Genomic DNA, 15,533 nt, shown 5'->3' with positions numbered 1-15,533 from the left:
ATGAAGAAAGTAATCACTTTTTCAAGAAAGGAACATCACTGAATATCGTATATTGAAGAGTTCGTAATAGGTGAATTCCTGTGCTGACGACATGCGCGGTAAAATATGGACGTATCTAGATTACTGCAGTTCAACCGTTTTTAGTTTCTTTTAAACACGTTTGTAGCTTGCGCTAGTGATTCAAGGCTGAAGAAACAGCAGCACTGGTGAACCGTCCCCCATCGTCGGAGACCCGGCTGTTGCACCTCTCTCACATGGATTTGCGAACTTCCGCTGAAAGTTCTTCACGACTGGCAGGCCCGGGTCCTTTCGTGCTTAGGCTTTCACATCTCTCACAAAGCGGACCGGGTTAGCACGCGCTAGAACAGGCGGCAACCCGGCTTCGCGAACTCGGCATCTGTAGCGCAAACTCGCACCTCACATCAGGGGCGAATGCGAGTGAACTTGCTCGTAGAAGGTCACGTGAGGTACAACGCCGCGAACGCTGGACAGGGTGTTGTTGTTGTTGTTGTTGTTGCAGTTGTTGTTGTTGTTGTTGTTGTTGTTGTTGTTGTTGTTGTTGTTGTTGTTCTAGTGGCACATACCCCCGTGGGGGATTGGCCAAGAAACGGAGTGGCTTTTTTAGGGTTAAAACGCCCAAGGGTGTTTTCGAGGCGTGCGCTCACGTGCACTCGGTATTTTTTCTCGGTATTTTCGTTGCGACCTCGTCACATGGCGCAAGCCCACGCGCAAGCCTGGTCGACGCCGGAAGCTCCTCACGAGGCGCACGTTCAAGTGCGGTCGGTGCTTCTCCTTGGTATTTTTTTTTGGCAATGGTAAACCGTGAAACTAAAAGCTTAAACATCGCTGCTTTTAAAAAAGAGACCACAGCCGCCCCACGGGCAATAGCAGGTGGCCGGCCATACATAGATGTAGCATCCTCCGAACGAGCTCTAGCCAACTGAGAGAAGTTAAAGCTGCAGGAAACTAGTACGGATAGCAAAAAAAAAAAAAAAAACTGGCGAGGCTTGCACCAAGTCGCGCAAGGCTTGAAGCATAGCGAAGCTGCAGGATTTCTTTCTACGTGCGCACTCAAGGACCCATTGCCACGCATTTGTACAAAGTTCGAAATTGTTTATTTACATATGCCATCATCGCTTTGCACTGTGCTAGTAGTAGTCATCGTCGTACTCATCAGTAATATCGTGTACCACATGTCAAGCATTACAAGCGCGGTAGCGCTAGACGACAGCCGGGCGAAGCGGCGGCGAGTACGCGCGCACGTCGCATGCGCGGTGTTCCTGGAGTCGCATCGAGGATACGTGGAGCAGGCTGTTGGTTTCTAGGCAATGCGAGGTGCTCCTCGGGGCTTTCGCCAGTTTCTCTTTCTTTTTCTTTTTTTTTCTTTTCTTTTTTTTTTTTTTTTGCTAAAGCCACTGCGCGAGCCGCGACGCTCGGCGGTCGCTGCGATGCACGCGCTCACGAGCGCTCCGCATTTCTTGGTATTTTTAACGCGTTACGCGCCACACATTACGGCAAGCTCCAGCAGCTCGCTGTTAGAAAAAGGTGAAGCTGGCGTCTGGTAATTACCGTCCCAACAAAGCCTCTCGCCTCAATGCACACGGACGCAGGCGGCTACCTTCGCCATCGTTTCGGAAGCATCCTTCGTTTCCATGTGCGTTCACGTTCGCGGAAAAAATGAAATAAAAGGTGCGCTAAACAAAAATCTCGCATTTTAGCTGGCTCTGCTGCGTTAGCGATCCAACAGTGGCAGTGAGCGAACAATGCACACACATTACGATCGGTGAAAAACACGGCGTTGTTTGCCCACGGCAAGTGTGGCCATCGACAGCTGGTGAGCCACTTCTAGCAGCGTAAGTTGTTACCCTTGGTGGGCCAATGCAGCGGAAGAGGCCGGGAGGCATTGGGAGCAAGACAGGAGCACAAACAGAGAAGGGCTATTAGCACTTCGCGGCGACTCATGGTTCGAGGCCTAGGGAAAAAAATAATCGCAGGCGCAACAACACCTCATAACGCGTTGTCGTCACTCTAGCTCAATCGCACGAGAAAATCACCCCAGTTGCTTTACTAACGAAGCATGAGCAAGTAACTAACACGCAGTGTCCCAAAATAACTACACTGCGGTCTCCAAAAACATTCCCGCGCCTTCTCGCGAGGGGAACACGAGTAAATGCAGAGCATTGGGGCTGTAGCGAAAGGGAACGAGGAGACCTGACGTCCGGCTATCCAAGATGGCTACGACCGACTGCCGCGAGAGCCGCGCTCGTGGAGCGAGCCCCCGCTGCCTGCCTCGTGGCGCGCTTCTTTCTCTTTATTTAACACACTCCCGCGGCCCCCAAGGTGAGCAGGGACTTGTTGCACCATAATATCTGCGGAACCTGTCGCCGTATCTTAAGTCCCGATGGCAGGCGGACGGAAATCCACTGGCGGAAGGAGCATGGTCGCACAACTCCGTCGCGACCGAAACCGGTGACGATGGTGGTCGAGTTGTTAGACGGCAGGCATCGGCTTGTCTTCTAGAAGCACGACGTCCTCTACTTCGAGCTTGGCTGGCGGCTGTTCTGTTACCTCGTGGGTGAACCTAAGCAGCAGGAGGTATTCCCATATCGGACGGTGCCACAGATGACACCCCTTGGCGGCTTGACGGTGCTGTTACAGTATGCGCAGATCGCTGCGAGTCCACAAGAGTTCCAGAAGGCAGAGTTTCTGCTGGAGGCACGTGTTCCCTTTGCTTAGCCAGGAGTGCGCTTGGAACAGCGGGCATGGCTTCGCTCTTTGCCACAGGCTTTTCCGACACAAACATGGTGACATTGTCCTCCCTCAGAACAAGGCTGTCTGAGCCCTTCCACTGCGTGCCGAGCACTTTCATGATGCAGGGGTCACCTCTCTTCGTTTTAAAATCAAGTTTCACCTTTTGGAAGGACGGATGGTTGGCGAAGTCGCTTCTTGGCTCTTCGTTGCAGAGCAACACCTGATCTCGGTGGTTTTCTTTGCGATCCTGGAGTTCGAACGGTTGGACGGCGGGATCGTTGAACGTGGAGTTTTCCATAGTGCCCCAAGTTTCGCTGACTTCCAGGCGGCACATGGACGATCGATCATTGTCTACGGCGGCGTCTTCCGTGGACGATTCTCCAAGGGAAAGAAAGAGTGCGCTCGAGTGAGCGGTCGAAAGGCTTGAGCTGTCGAGTTGACTACCTAGAACGGTCCAGCCCAGAACCGTCTCTACGGCCATCAGAGTGGGGGAAATTCTCGAAACGTTTACTGTTGCCACCTTCCAATACGTGTCTGAACCGATCAACACGCTGACCTGGTTCTCTTGAAACGTGGGCGCAAGTCGGGCATCCGCAGCAACTTGACCCTGATCGGCCATCACACGAGCGATTTGTTTGCTGACGGGCGGGCTTGTGATGGTGCCGATGCTGGGAACTTCCAGGGCCTCGACTGTGATGTTCTGGCCATCGTGCTGACTTTTAAGTGTCAAAGAGACTCTGTTGCACGTAACAGGTGCTCTCGGGCGAGTGTCTCCGAACGTAGAAAGCGTTAGACGTTCGACACCGTTGACCGGACAACAAAGTGCTTGGGACACGTCGCGTCGAATGAACGTTCGCTGGCTCCCGGTGTCCAACAAAAAGCGAACGAGCAGCTGGTGACTCTTGCCGAGGGCCCATGCACGGCCTGTCTGGAGAAGCACCGACATGGGTCCTGCACCGCTGGTTGACGCGGATGTCACCGCGCTGGCATTATTGATTGCTGCCACTTTGCTGCGAATTTGCTCCGACTCTGGACTGGTGGGCCCAAACCTTTCCGCAGGGAGCTGGATGTCGCACAGCGATGTGAGGTGGCGACGGGAACAGTGGCTGCAGAAAAGACTGTTGGCTGTTCTGCAGTGTCTGGCGAAATGGTTGTGCTTTCCGCACCTGAAACAGCACCTGTTTGCCTGCAGTCGCTTTCGCTTCTCCTCGGGTAATACCGCCGATGTGCAGTGGGCGGGAACGTGGTCCTGAGCGTTGCAAAGTTGACACCTGGGCCGCCCCGCAGAGGGACATTGGGCGCTCAGAGTCATTGCCGTTGGAAGAACGACACGCGGTGGCGACGACTGACCCCTCTCCTGGACGCGGTGCGTTGACGGCACAGAACGATCGGAGACGCTCTCCTCTCGAATCTCCACCTGGACGCGGAGAAAGTCCAGGATCACCTTGATTTCCTTGGATCTGGCGGAAGAGGACGCGGACACCTCGGATGCGTCCTGCTGCGCCTCCTTCAGCCTATGCCGGTACAGGAGGCCGAGGTCGTGCGGCAAGGTCCGCAGCAGTACGCGATGGAGCACGACGGAGTACTGGTCCGGGGAAACGCCCAGACCCTCCAACGCGTTTATGCGAAACGTGACCGTGTCGTAGAGGACCCGCAATTTGTCGGTGTCGGCCGAATTCTGCACCGGCTCCAAGGCGAGCAATTTGTCCAGGTGGTCGTCAACTAGTAGGTCTTTCCGCCCAAATCTGTTGGTAATGATTTTGACGGCGAAGTCGTAATTGTCGTCGGCCAGCCTAATGCCCTCGATCGCGTCCTTGGCGGGACCAGTCAAGTACCAGAGAAGGTACTTAAACTTCTCGATGCGTGGCAAAGTCGCGTTCGAATGGATGCTTGACTCGAACTGGTCCCAGAACCCTTGCCAGTCGCGTCGGTCGCCCGAGAAGTTCGGTATCTGGAGCTTCGGGAGTGCGGCGAAGCGGGTCCCCTGCGTTGTCTGAGGGGTGCCCGGTCGAGGCTGAGAAGGTGCGCTCCCGCAAGGCTCACCAGACTCGGCTGTAGCTGCGCTGGCTGAAGGGGTCGGGCTCGTGACGGAGCGCACGCGCGTGCGAAGGGCGCAGATGCGCTCGTCGTAGTCGATGGCATCCAAAACGTCCGCGTCAAATTCCTCTTCTGTGAGAGCCGCCTGAATCTGGCTGTCCAGCTCGTGCAAGGCTCGCTGCTTGTCGAGAATTATGTCCAGAAGCGTCTGAAATTCGAGAGTCGGTGCCGCCGGGTTCTGCAGGAGCGCGTCGAGTGCCGTCATCTTCTTCGTGACGGTGGCGCGAAGAACTCCCCGGCGGCGACGGCGACGGCGGCGAAGGGCAGGAAGGCCATTTATCCTATGGAGGGATGAAATAAACAAACTCGGAGCTAAACTGTGGACTCTAGTAGCGCAGGACAGGAGCGGTTGGAGGTCATTGGGAGGGGCCTTCGTCCTGCAGTGGACCTGAGTATGCTGACGACGACGACGACGACGGTGATGATGATGATTATGATGATAAAAGCGCATTAACAATTTGGTGAGGCACCCCCGCTGTGGTGCTATCTATAGGGAGGCGCGGAACGCAAGTGCATGACGCAATTTGCTAGCGGGTTGAGCAGTGGACGTGACGAAAGGCTGTGATCTACTAATCGGCGCGGCAGTGACCTGGCACTCCTGCTACCGTCTACTGCACAACTTAAAAGATGAGAACAGGGTTACCCCAGTGCTGCTTAGATAGAGCACTCGCGCACACGCACACACGCACACACACACGCACACACACACACACATTCACACACAAACGAACACACACGCACGCACACACACACACACACACACACGTGTGCGTGTACTTGCAATAACTCGTTAACTCTAATGTCGTGGTGAAGTGCAAAAATTACAAACGGTACTGTTGAGCTGCCCCAAGCACGGAATATCGTGCGAGTGCACCTTACATTTATGTGTATAAAGCGCCGTCCAACACCCAACACAGCACCACGGGCATGAACTACTCTCTGTGCATGCAACACTTTGCTACACTTGACAGTATGCACACGGCTTCAGAGCGCGCACACGGATGTGTTGCCGTCATTCATCCTGCTACTCACTTACCTACTCAATCCACTCACTCACTCATTCACTCACTCCCTCACTCACCAACACACACTCACTCACTCAGCCAATCTCTCAAACTCACTCAGTCAATCAGTCAGTCAGTCACTTACTGATTGATTGATTGATTGATTGATTGATTGATTGATTGATTGATTGATTGATTGATTGATTGATATATGAGCCACTGTCGGTGTGCTTGATTGAAGTTACACGTAACATCTAAACTTCTGGGGTTTAAAACGTCGGCGTGAAAGCCTCATCATCATCATCAATTTCTCTTAGTGCCGCTTCTATCTCCTCTTCGTTACTAAGACTAAGTGTCTTGAACAATCGTCCTCGTTAGGCCCCCTAACTCCTCCGCCAGCAATTCGGTGGGGTCCCTGGGAACGGCGGCAATGTTGATGGGACCTCATCTCACATCGGCGAAATCCAGCAAGGTAGCGAAGGTACGGCAGAACTTCTTCCGCACAAGAAGCAAACTCCAGAGTCCAGAAAAGTTTCCACCAAGCAAGGCAACTCTTCGCGGGAGTACGTATCGTACCGCCGTGGGGTCTCGGCCCCAACCCCGGAAGAAGCGATACGCGGCCTGTTCACGCAAGCACACTGAAGATGAAGTACGGGGGCGGGAGAGTGCAGACAAACGAGCGGACAGGCGGGCAGCAAATACAACCCTTGTGCGGCTCGCGAATAAATGTAATCGCATTCTAACCAAAATAATACAGATCATTACGGTATGCAGTCAAAATTTCAGCATTGAACCTGGGGAAAGTAGTCCCCACCAGTTCAATCCCAACACTCGAAACTACACCCTGGAGGGAAACTCAAAAATACTACACACACTGCAAAAATAAAAGTAGCACTAAACGGCGTTTAATTGCACGATATTTATTTCGAATTCACAACACAAAAGAATAAAGCTTAGCTGACCTTGAATTTCAAACAGTGGAGCTGTTTAAGCTTGAGGTTGATCCGGTTGCGTCAGCAAAAAGATGCCAAGAGAAAAAAAAAAATGCGTCTCCTGTAAAGGGTGCACCGCCGCAGATAGGGTATTATAGCAGTGAAGCCTGCTTTCGAGCCCGCGTGAGAGGGAGTACAAGGGGCATAGGCGTATGCGCCCATCTTACTGTGCCATTTTCAATGTGGTATTCTTTATTGGGCTACTAAAACGCAATAACATCGAAGCAGCTTGCTTTAGCTTCCCCCCCCTCCCCCCGCCCCTAGTATCCGCTGTCAGTGTAGAGGACCGACCGGAACGGCCTTGTAAAATCCGGTAAACTTGGCTTCACCCCTCAACGCATAGCCTAGCAAGAAAATCGCAAAACCTAACAAAACTTAGCAAAGCCTAGCAACACCTAGCAGAACTTAGCAAGAACGGAAGAAGCCAGTTCGACCACCAGCTCCACTGTTTCTCCTGCCTTGCGGCACGAGTGCAAGCTGTTCCATTTTTTTTTATAAGATCAGGTAAGCATACTGTCACCGAACATGACCGACTAAGAGAAGTACCTACAGTAATACCTCGTTAACTCCAAGTAGTAAAAACCGGAAAATATTTCGAGATAAGTGGATTTTCGAGATAAGCAAAGTTCCGCGAATTGCCATGAAATATCGAGTTCTTCGCAAAAATTCGCTACTACTTACCAGCTCTTCAACACCAGCTTCCAATCTCGCTTTTCATAACGGTTTGAAAGAGAAAAAAAGCATACAAGAGACGTTCACCGGCTGGGTTTCGTGGCACGGCAATGTTACTCAGCAGAAAAGAATAAATCCTTATTTATTACCTCAAATAGTCTTATTTCATCATTTTATGTTATAAAGGTTTATAAAACCCTCAATTAACTGTTGAGTTTAGCTTTAAAACTTATAGGTGGCGCTGGCTGCAGCAGGCGTTCTCCGGGGAACGCTTGCGCTCCATACAATTTTTTTCATAGTAAAAGGGACCCGCGCTCTCAATTGGGTTTTTCCCCGCAGGACCCCCCTATCTTCTATACTCGGGAACAAGTCAAGAACGGCAATAGCTCATGTACGGTACCACTCCGCCCAAGCGACGGACCCGGATGTCAACGGGCGCGCGAGTTTTGAAAGGAGATTGCTATGAATGCGTGATGACATCGGCCTTATCTCACGTAGTTTGTTTGTCGTCGCTGCAGTAGTTTTAAGCACGTTAAGTCCGAAAAATCACGGAAATGGCTCGTGCCATGTTCAAAATACTCCCAGTAACGCACTACTTGCGCCACGCGGAGTAACATCCGGCCGCAGTGATGAGGCACAGCGGCAACTTCGGGCACAGCGCCACCTATAGGTTTTAAAGCTAAACTCAACAGTTAATTGAGGGTTTTATAAATGCCAGCTATTCGCATTTGCATGAGGCTGTCGAGGGAACGAAAATAAGATTAGAATGCTGGTGGACGAAAAGCAGAGAGGGGAATATTGCCTAGGACAGTTACCACCTGTACCAGGGGAAAAAAAGTATTACGGGCCTAATTAGCTTTAGTGCCTGCCCTAAGCAGCGCTAGTATTAAACCCTAGTATTAAACCAAGAGTGTAAAACATGATTATATTAGTCCTTTTTGGTAAGATTGTGGTGTAGTGGCGCCCTCTAGTGGAGCGCCCGCTCACTGTGGGCGCTTGGTTGTGTAATTGTAACTAGATGTCGTTGCTGTGGTCGCACGTGACGGGTCACGTGCGTATGCGTCTAGGTGTCGTCTTGTCGAACAATAAACGTTCTCTTTGGGTTTGGTCTTGGTACGGGCAGGCCGCACTCCTTCTTCTTGGGCTTGTGCGTGGGCCCGGCGCGCTGAGCCTTCGCTCCCGTCGCCGCCGAGGCCGCTCGCCGTCGCCCACGACACAACATCTTTTTGGCGACGAGGATGGGATGCTTTTCTTCTGCTGCGACGACATCGTCGACGGGTCCGGCAGAATGAAAACGTGAGTGCGTTTGACCTCGCTCGAGTGTGACTGTCCGGCGCGTCTGGCGTCGCGAGGCCTAGCGTTCTTTGTGCTGACGCTTGTCGAACCGTCGTTTAGGCCTCGCCCTACTTCGTTCTTCTGCTTCTGCTCCTGCATCTCTCTCCTTCCTGCTTGGCAGCATGGGCCTCTTCGATAACCTGCCCGTTTTCCTCGAATTGCCGGGGCCGCCTCCGATTCCGTGGCATAACTGGAAAAAATTGTTTCAGGCCCATCTAGAGGCGGCTGGCGGCAGCGACTGGAATGACGGACGACGCGCGTCGGCGCTCGTCAGCGTTTTGGGTAGGGAGGGGCAACGAAGGTATTTTGCTGAGGCGGAGCAGGACGAAGCAAGGAGGGACGCCGCCAGTAACGTGACCGACGCTAATGTAACCAGCCCTATCGTGACCGACTCCGCGACCGACTGTAGTGTGACCGCATCCTCGGCTCCGGCCATTTCAAAATTCGACCAACTTTTGGAGCAGCTGGACCGGCTCTTCGCTGCGTCCACAAATACGCTTGTTGAACGACATGAGTTCACAAGCCGTCGTCAATTTCGGGGGGAAAGTTTTTTAGAATACGTGACCGCTCTAAAGGAGAAAGCCGTACGTTGCAAGTTCGGGCTGACGTACGCGGAGCGCGTCCGAGATCAAATCATACATGGAACGTCTAACCCCCAGGTTAGAGAAAAGCTGCTCGCACATGGCGAAAGGTTGTCTTTGGAGAAAGCTGAAGAGATTGGTCGGAGTTTTGAATCTTTGTCGTTGGCGAACCAAGCCTTCGGTTCGCATCAAGTACAAGCAGTAGGTCGACGAGGAGAAGGTGGCGTCGCGGAAGATGACAGTCGGGGAAGCCGCCGCGCTCAAGATGGCGGCGTGGAGAATCAAGATGGCTTGGGCCGCCGGGGAGGCCGGCGCGCTCAAGATGGCGGCACAGGAATTCAAGATGGCCTGGCCAGCCGGGGAGGCCGTGACGTCATTCCACCGGGTTCGGGAAGGCAAGATGGTGGCCTCCAAGATGGACGTTTCCATCCGCAGTCAGCTGTAGAGTTCCGCGGTACAGTTCAGCAGAAGTTTGCAGGCAAGCTTCAGTTGTGCGAACGATGCGGAAATAAATGGCATAATTCAGCATTTCAAAATTGTCCAGCCCGAAATCGGCGCTGCAACTCTTGTAACAAGTGGGGACATTTCGCATCGATGTGCCGTAAGCCGGCACCAGTGCATCGAGTTTCTTCGGAGGAAGTTACGGGCTTCGCTCCGGCACCGGAACCTGTACAGCATTCAGCATCCACGGAGATCAACGCAACCGCAAGATCTTCCGTCTTAACAGTCAGCACTTCTTCTAGAAAGGACTTAGTCGTCCAAGCTGAAGACAGCGTCAACAATCCTCCAAGAAAGGACTTAGTCGTTCAAGCCGAAGTCAGCGGAGTGACCATGCAACTCTTAGTCGATACCGGAGCATCCGTGTCGTTGATGACTGTCGAAGATTTCAAGCGTCACTTCAGTAAACAGCATGCGCTGTCCAAGGCTTCCGTCAACTTGTGGAATTTTTCCAAACAACGTATCGGCATCCGCGGCTCATTCCAAGCTCCTGTTCAAGTCTTGCAACGGTCTTGCTCCGTCACATTCTACGTCACAGACAAAGGGACATCTCTTTTGGGGCTCGACGCCATCCAGCAACTGGGCATTCAGATCGACGGTGCGTCTCTTACGTGTCGACTAGCATCGGTGTGTGCAGTGCAGTGTCCCGTGAACGTGCCCCCGGGTTTCGAACATCTCTTCAACGGCGAGTTGGGTCTTGTCAAGGACGTCTCGCATAAGATCCAACGGCGGCCAGGTGTGACTCCAGTTGCATCTAAGCTACGAAGATTGCCTCTTGCTCTCCGTGATCCAGTGTCCAGCGAGCTGCGACGCCTCGAGGACAATGATGTCATTGAGCGTGTCGACGCCTCGGAGTGGGTTTCGCCACTCGTCGTCGTCCGGAAAAAGAACGGGGACATTCGGCTGTGTGTGGACCTCCGGGAACCGAATAAGGCAATTATCATTGATGGGTATCCTTTACCGCATGTTGAAGAGCTGTTGCAGATGTTTCATGGTGCTGTTTGTTTTTCTAAGCTTGACTTGGCGTCGGCTTATCATCAGTTGTTGCTGGAAGAGGGCAGTAGGGACTTAACTACTTTCGTGACTCATGAAGGTTTATTCAGGTTTAAACGGGTGTGTTTTGGTCTGGCGTCGGCGCCTGCGGTTTTTCAAAAAATGATGTCTCAGATCTTAAAAAATTGCAAAAATGTTGTTTGCTATCTTGATGATATTCTTGTGTGGGGAAAGACTCAAGCTGAGCATGACGCGAGCCTGGTTGAAGTCTTAACATGTATAGCAAACAGTGGCATGAAGTTGAACGACAAATGTCTTTTTTCGGTCAAGGAACTTGATTTTTTGGGTCACAAGATTTCGGCTGAGGGCATCTCACCTTTGGAGAGCAAAGTAAAAGCTATAGTTCATGCTCCCGCTCCTACGGACATAAAGTCACTGCAATCATTTTTAGGTCTTGCAGGATACTATGCCAAGTTCATAAAGAACTATGCAGAGATAGTTGAACCACTGCGCCTCATGCTCAGGAAGGGTCAGACGTTTTGTTGGTCTGATGATGCTCAGCGCAGTTTTGATCAGTTGAAAGCGTACCTCACTTGTTCTCCTGTCGTGAAGGTCTTTAATCCTGACTTGCCTGTAGTAGTAACTACCGACGCATCTGATGTGGGAATTGGCGCGGTACTACAGCAGCGGTATGGTTCTCGGCTTGAAACCATAGCCTTTGCATCTAGAACTTTGTCGGAGACTGAGAGAAAATACTCTGTGGGAGAGCGCGAAGCGCTGGCTTGTTTGTTCGCGTGCGAAAAGTGGCACATTTTTCTTTGGGGCAGACGGTTCACACTTAGAACTGACCATCAGGCTGTAGTTGCTTTGTTAGCCGCAGGAGACTCAGGTCGGAGACCTTTAAGAATTTCACGGTGGTCAGCGCGTCTGCTGTACTACAATTTTGACATCGAGTATTGCAAAGGGTCAGAAAATCTGGTGGCTGATGCTCTGTCAAGATTACCCATTCAGACCGGTCAGGAACTTCAGGAAGAAGAGATAGTGTCGCTGGTAACATCAGTAGTCGATAAAGAAACCGTGCAGCTGGCAACGAAGGCCGATGTAACGTTGCAGAAGGTAGCAGAGTATGTGTCAAAGGGTTGGCCTGATAAGAAAAAGGTACACAGTGACTTAACAGCTTACTTTCATGTAAGGGATGAACTTTCTGTTGTGGACGGATTACTCATGCGTGATGACCGTGTAGTCATTCCTGGTGTACTGGTACCTACGTTTCTCGAGTTGGCACATGAAAATCATCAAGGAATAGTACGAACGAAGCAACTTCTCCGGGAACGTTACTGGTGGCCTCAAATGGATCGCAATGTTGAAGAACATGTAAAGCATTGTCACGTTTGTCAGCTGGCAGACAAGTCTGCTAAGCCTCATGTAGCTCCGTTACAGCCAGTGGAATGGTCTGAAGGGCCTTGGCAAAAGTTGGGAATGGACATCGTCGGTCCGTTAGATGTGTCGTACCCCGATTTCTTGTTACACTAGTCGATTACTACTCTAAGTGGCCTGAGGTTCTGGGCACAAATTCCATTTCAACTGAGGATGTCATTAAGTTGTTGGACTCTTCTTTCAGTCGGGAAGGGCTCCCTGAGGTTTTAGTGACGGATAATGGACCCCAGTTTGTCTCCAAACAAATGCAAGAGTATCTAAAGGAAAAAGGTATCCGCCACGTGTTCTCGTCGAATTATTACCCTCAGGCTAACGGCCAGATTGAACGGTTTAACAGAGTTCTCAAAGAACATTTACAGGTAGCCAGACTTGAAGGCAAGGATGCTTCGAAAAGCATTACACAATTTCTTGGGTCGTATAGGGTCACACCACATTCAGTGACAGGTCTTTCTCCAGCTTTTTTGCTGCATGGACGTCAGCCTCGTTCCAAAGTGGATATTAGCAACTTCAGGATACGTAAAAGGGCAGCAGAATCGGACAATTTCCTGCCTCATGTTCGGAATCAGGTCTTCACGAAGCAGCATAAAGCTAAACAGTACTTTGACAGAAGGAAAGGTGCCCAGCAGACCCGCATAAAGGTGGGAGATGTCGTGAAGGTAAAATTCCGTAAGCAAGGATTTCTGAAGTATAGTAAGCCGTTGACAGTGCAAGCTCAGGTTGCACCTTTCACCTTTAAGCTCAGTGATGGAAAGATCTGGAACGCTTCGAAACTCACAGTCGTTCCGAAAGGAATTGAGGTTGGCTCGGCACCGTATTCCTATGACAATGTTGAACTCTCGTCGAGGCATAAAGAGTTTTTGTACTCTTTGTCTAACTTGGACATTTGTGACAGTCAGTCCCCTAGTCTACAGTTGTCAGAAGGGACAAGCCCCAGTGTTCAGACAGACCCTGATCTGTCGGAGGTCTCTACCAGTGCAAGGTCTGAATCCATTGTCCCTCGGGAACCATTAGAATGTCAGGAAGAAAATAGTGAACAAACAGATCCAAATAGCCATGTAGACAACACAAGGGAAAATGAGGGGGTTTCTGGATCGTCAAATAATGCAAGTTCAACGTCTACGCGTCCGCGCCGTAAGACTAAGCAGCCTCAGTGGCTTCGCGAATATGTGCAGTAAGGGGTATACGTACGGTTCATGCCTTGCGTCATGTTGAACGTGTCATGTCTGTGTTGAATCGTATATCATCATTAAAAGTGTTTTGGACGGGTTTTTTTTGGGACTTTAGAGAACTGTCGTGAGCGAAAATGTTTTTTGGACGGGTTTTTTTTTTGGGACTTATAGAACTGTCGTGAGCGACTGATAGCCTGTTGTGTGAGTCAAGTGAAAGGAAGATGCAGACATTCTTCAAAGCGCGGGAGAATGATGTGCAGTGTGCATTTAAGATGCTGTATGTATTTCGCAGAGTGTGCGAACTTCTTTTGCACGGGAAGATGATGTGGTGTAGTGGCGTATTTCGCAGAGTGTGCGAACTTCTTTTGCACGGGAAGATGATGTGGTGTAGTGGCGCCCTCTAGTGGAGCGCCCGCTCACTGTGGGCGCTTGGTTGTGTAATTGTAACTAGATGTCGTTGCTGTGGTCGCACGTGACGGGTCACGTGCGTATGCGTCTAGGTGTCGTCTTGTCGAACAATAAACGTTCTCTTTGGGTTTGGTCTTGGTACGGGCAGGCCGCACTCCTTCTTCTTGGGCTTGTGCGTGGGCCCGGCGCGCTGAGCCTTCGCTCCCGTCGCCGCCGAGGCCGCTCGCCGTCGCCCACGACACAACAAAGATGACATGTCATCACCCCGCTTCAAAGGGGAGACCAATAGCAATCATCATCATCATCATCATCGTTGCCGTTCTTAAGTTGTCACCGAGTATAGTACACTGTACCACTAGAGTGTACTAGAAGTTTTAGAGTGGCCCGAGCGGCGGCCTCTCCCATTGCTCCGCCGGGTCGACTTTCGCGCAGAAAATAATACCGGTATAGCGGCGGCGCTGCTGTCGCCGACAACTGAACAGCCGACGCTCCCCGGCACCTGCGCGCGGCAAGATTTGCTTTGCTCGCTGCGGTGTTTTGCGCTTGCTCAGCTGATTTAGTTTGAATTATGAGGTTTAACGCGCCGGTGCTACACAGGCGATGAGGCAAGCGGTAGTGGAGGGCTCCGGATTCATTTTGACCATTTGGGGATCTTTAGCATGAGCCAAAATCTCGAAGACACGAGCGTTTTTCGCTTTTATCCTCTATCACACGAGCGGCTGCCGTGGCCGGGAATCAAACCCGCGCCTTTGCTCAGCTAAATCTACTTTGGTGATTTAGAAAGTACACGCAGACCGTTATGACTCCGCTTGATCAAACTTTAAACTAGTACGACCCAACATTTATCTAACCCCCTCCCCCCCCCCCCCCGCCCAAATACTTTCTCATGTTTTGATGCGTATTCTAAAAACGTTGTTGATCTACAGTAATCTCTCGTTAACTCAAAGTCGTAAAATTAGCTGAAAATTTCGAGATAAGCGCGGAGTTCCGAGTTTAGTCAAATGCAGGAAATTTGTGGAGGTCCCTGAAATAGCAGCTAGTGCTTCTAACAAAAGCACGATTGCACAGGGGAGATTTCGTTATAAAGACAAAATAATTCGCAGGAAAAATAAACTTTTATTATTGCAGAAGAAAGAACTGTGTTGTGCTCGGCTCTGTCGCGTTCGTATCTGCATACCAGAAAAGCCTACTCGAGCTTCTCAAGAGAGAGAGAGAAAATGACTTTATTGTGAAATAAATATCCTGCGGAGGTGGGTTCAAGTGCGACGCAGGGCACCCCCACCCCGACTATACTGTCGTCCTCGCGACGATGCCTCGGCCCGGGCTTCCGCGCGGGCGGCGCCACAAAGGTCTCTGGGGGTCACCCCCCGTTCCCCTCGCCTGCGCCTCCCTGCGCTTCTGCCGGCCGAGAGCCGCCTCGAGCCGCTGGATTGTCCTTCGCTGTGTTTCGTACTCGTGAGAGTTGATCGAGTCCGTGGCTTCCTGGGGCAGACTCTCGTCATACCCCCGCGCACTGTGTTCCGCACAACCCCACAGCAAGTGGGCCACCGTCGCATTCGCACACGCACACTCACTACACTTTGCGTCCACGTATAC

The 15,533-nt window shown here is 51.5% G+C and overlaps 1 protein-coding gene and 1 long non-coding RNA gene across 2 annotated transcripts in view; one reads left to right on the top strand and one right to left on the bottom strand.

The window, feature by feature from the left end:
• Nucleotides 1-15,533, bottom strand: part of Tusp (WD40 superfamily protein Tusp) — a 159,231-nt gene that overhangs the window by 76,415 nt on the left and 67,283 nt on the right. The window lies entirely within an intron of this gene.
• LOC144153901 (uncharacterized) lies at nucleotides 8,608-14,078 on the top strand. The gene is made up of 2 exons (XR_013319410.1): nucleotides 8,608-8,812; nucleotides 9,061-14,078. It is a non-coding gene; the product is annotated as an uncharacterized LOC144153901 (long non-coding RNA).

Source organism: Haemaphysalis longicornis, unplaced genomic scaffold, assembly GCF_048455015.1.
Source record: "Haemaphysalis longicornis isolate Haplotype H1 unplaced genomic scaffold, Haemaphysalis longicornis Haplotype H1 scaffold_9, whole genome shotgun sequence".
NCBI classification, from domain to species: Eukaryota; Metazoa; Arthropoda; class Arachnida; order Ixodida; family Ixodidae; genus Haemaphysalis; species Haemaphysalis longicornis.
Note: the sequence above shows the minus strand (reverse complement) of the source record. Positions and strands in the feature narration are given on the sequence as shown.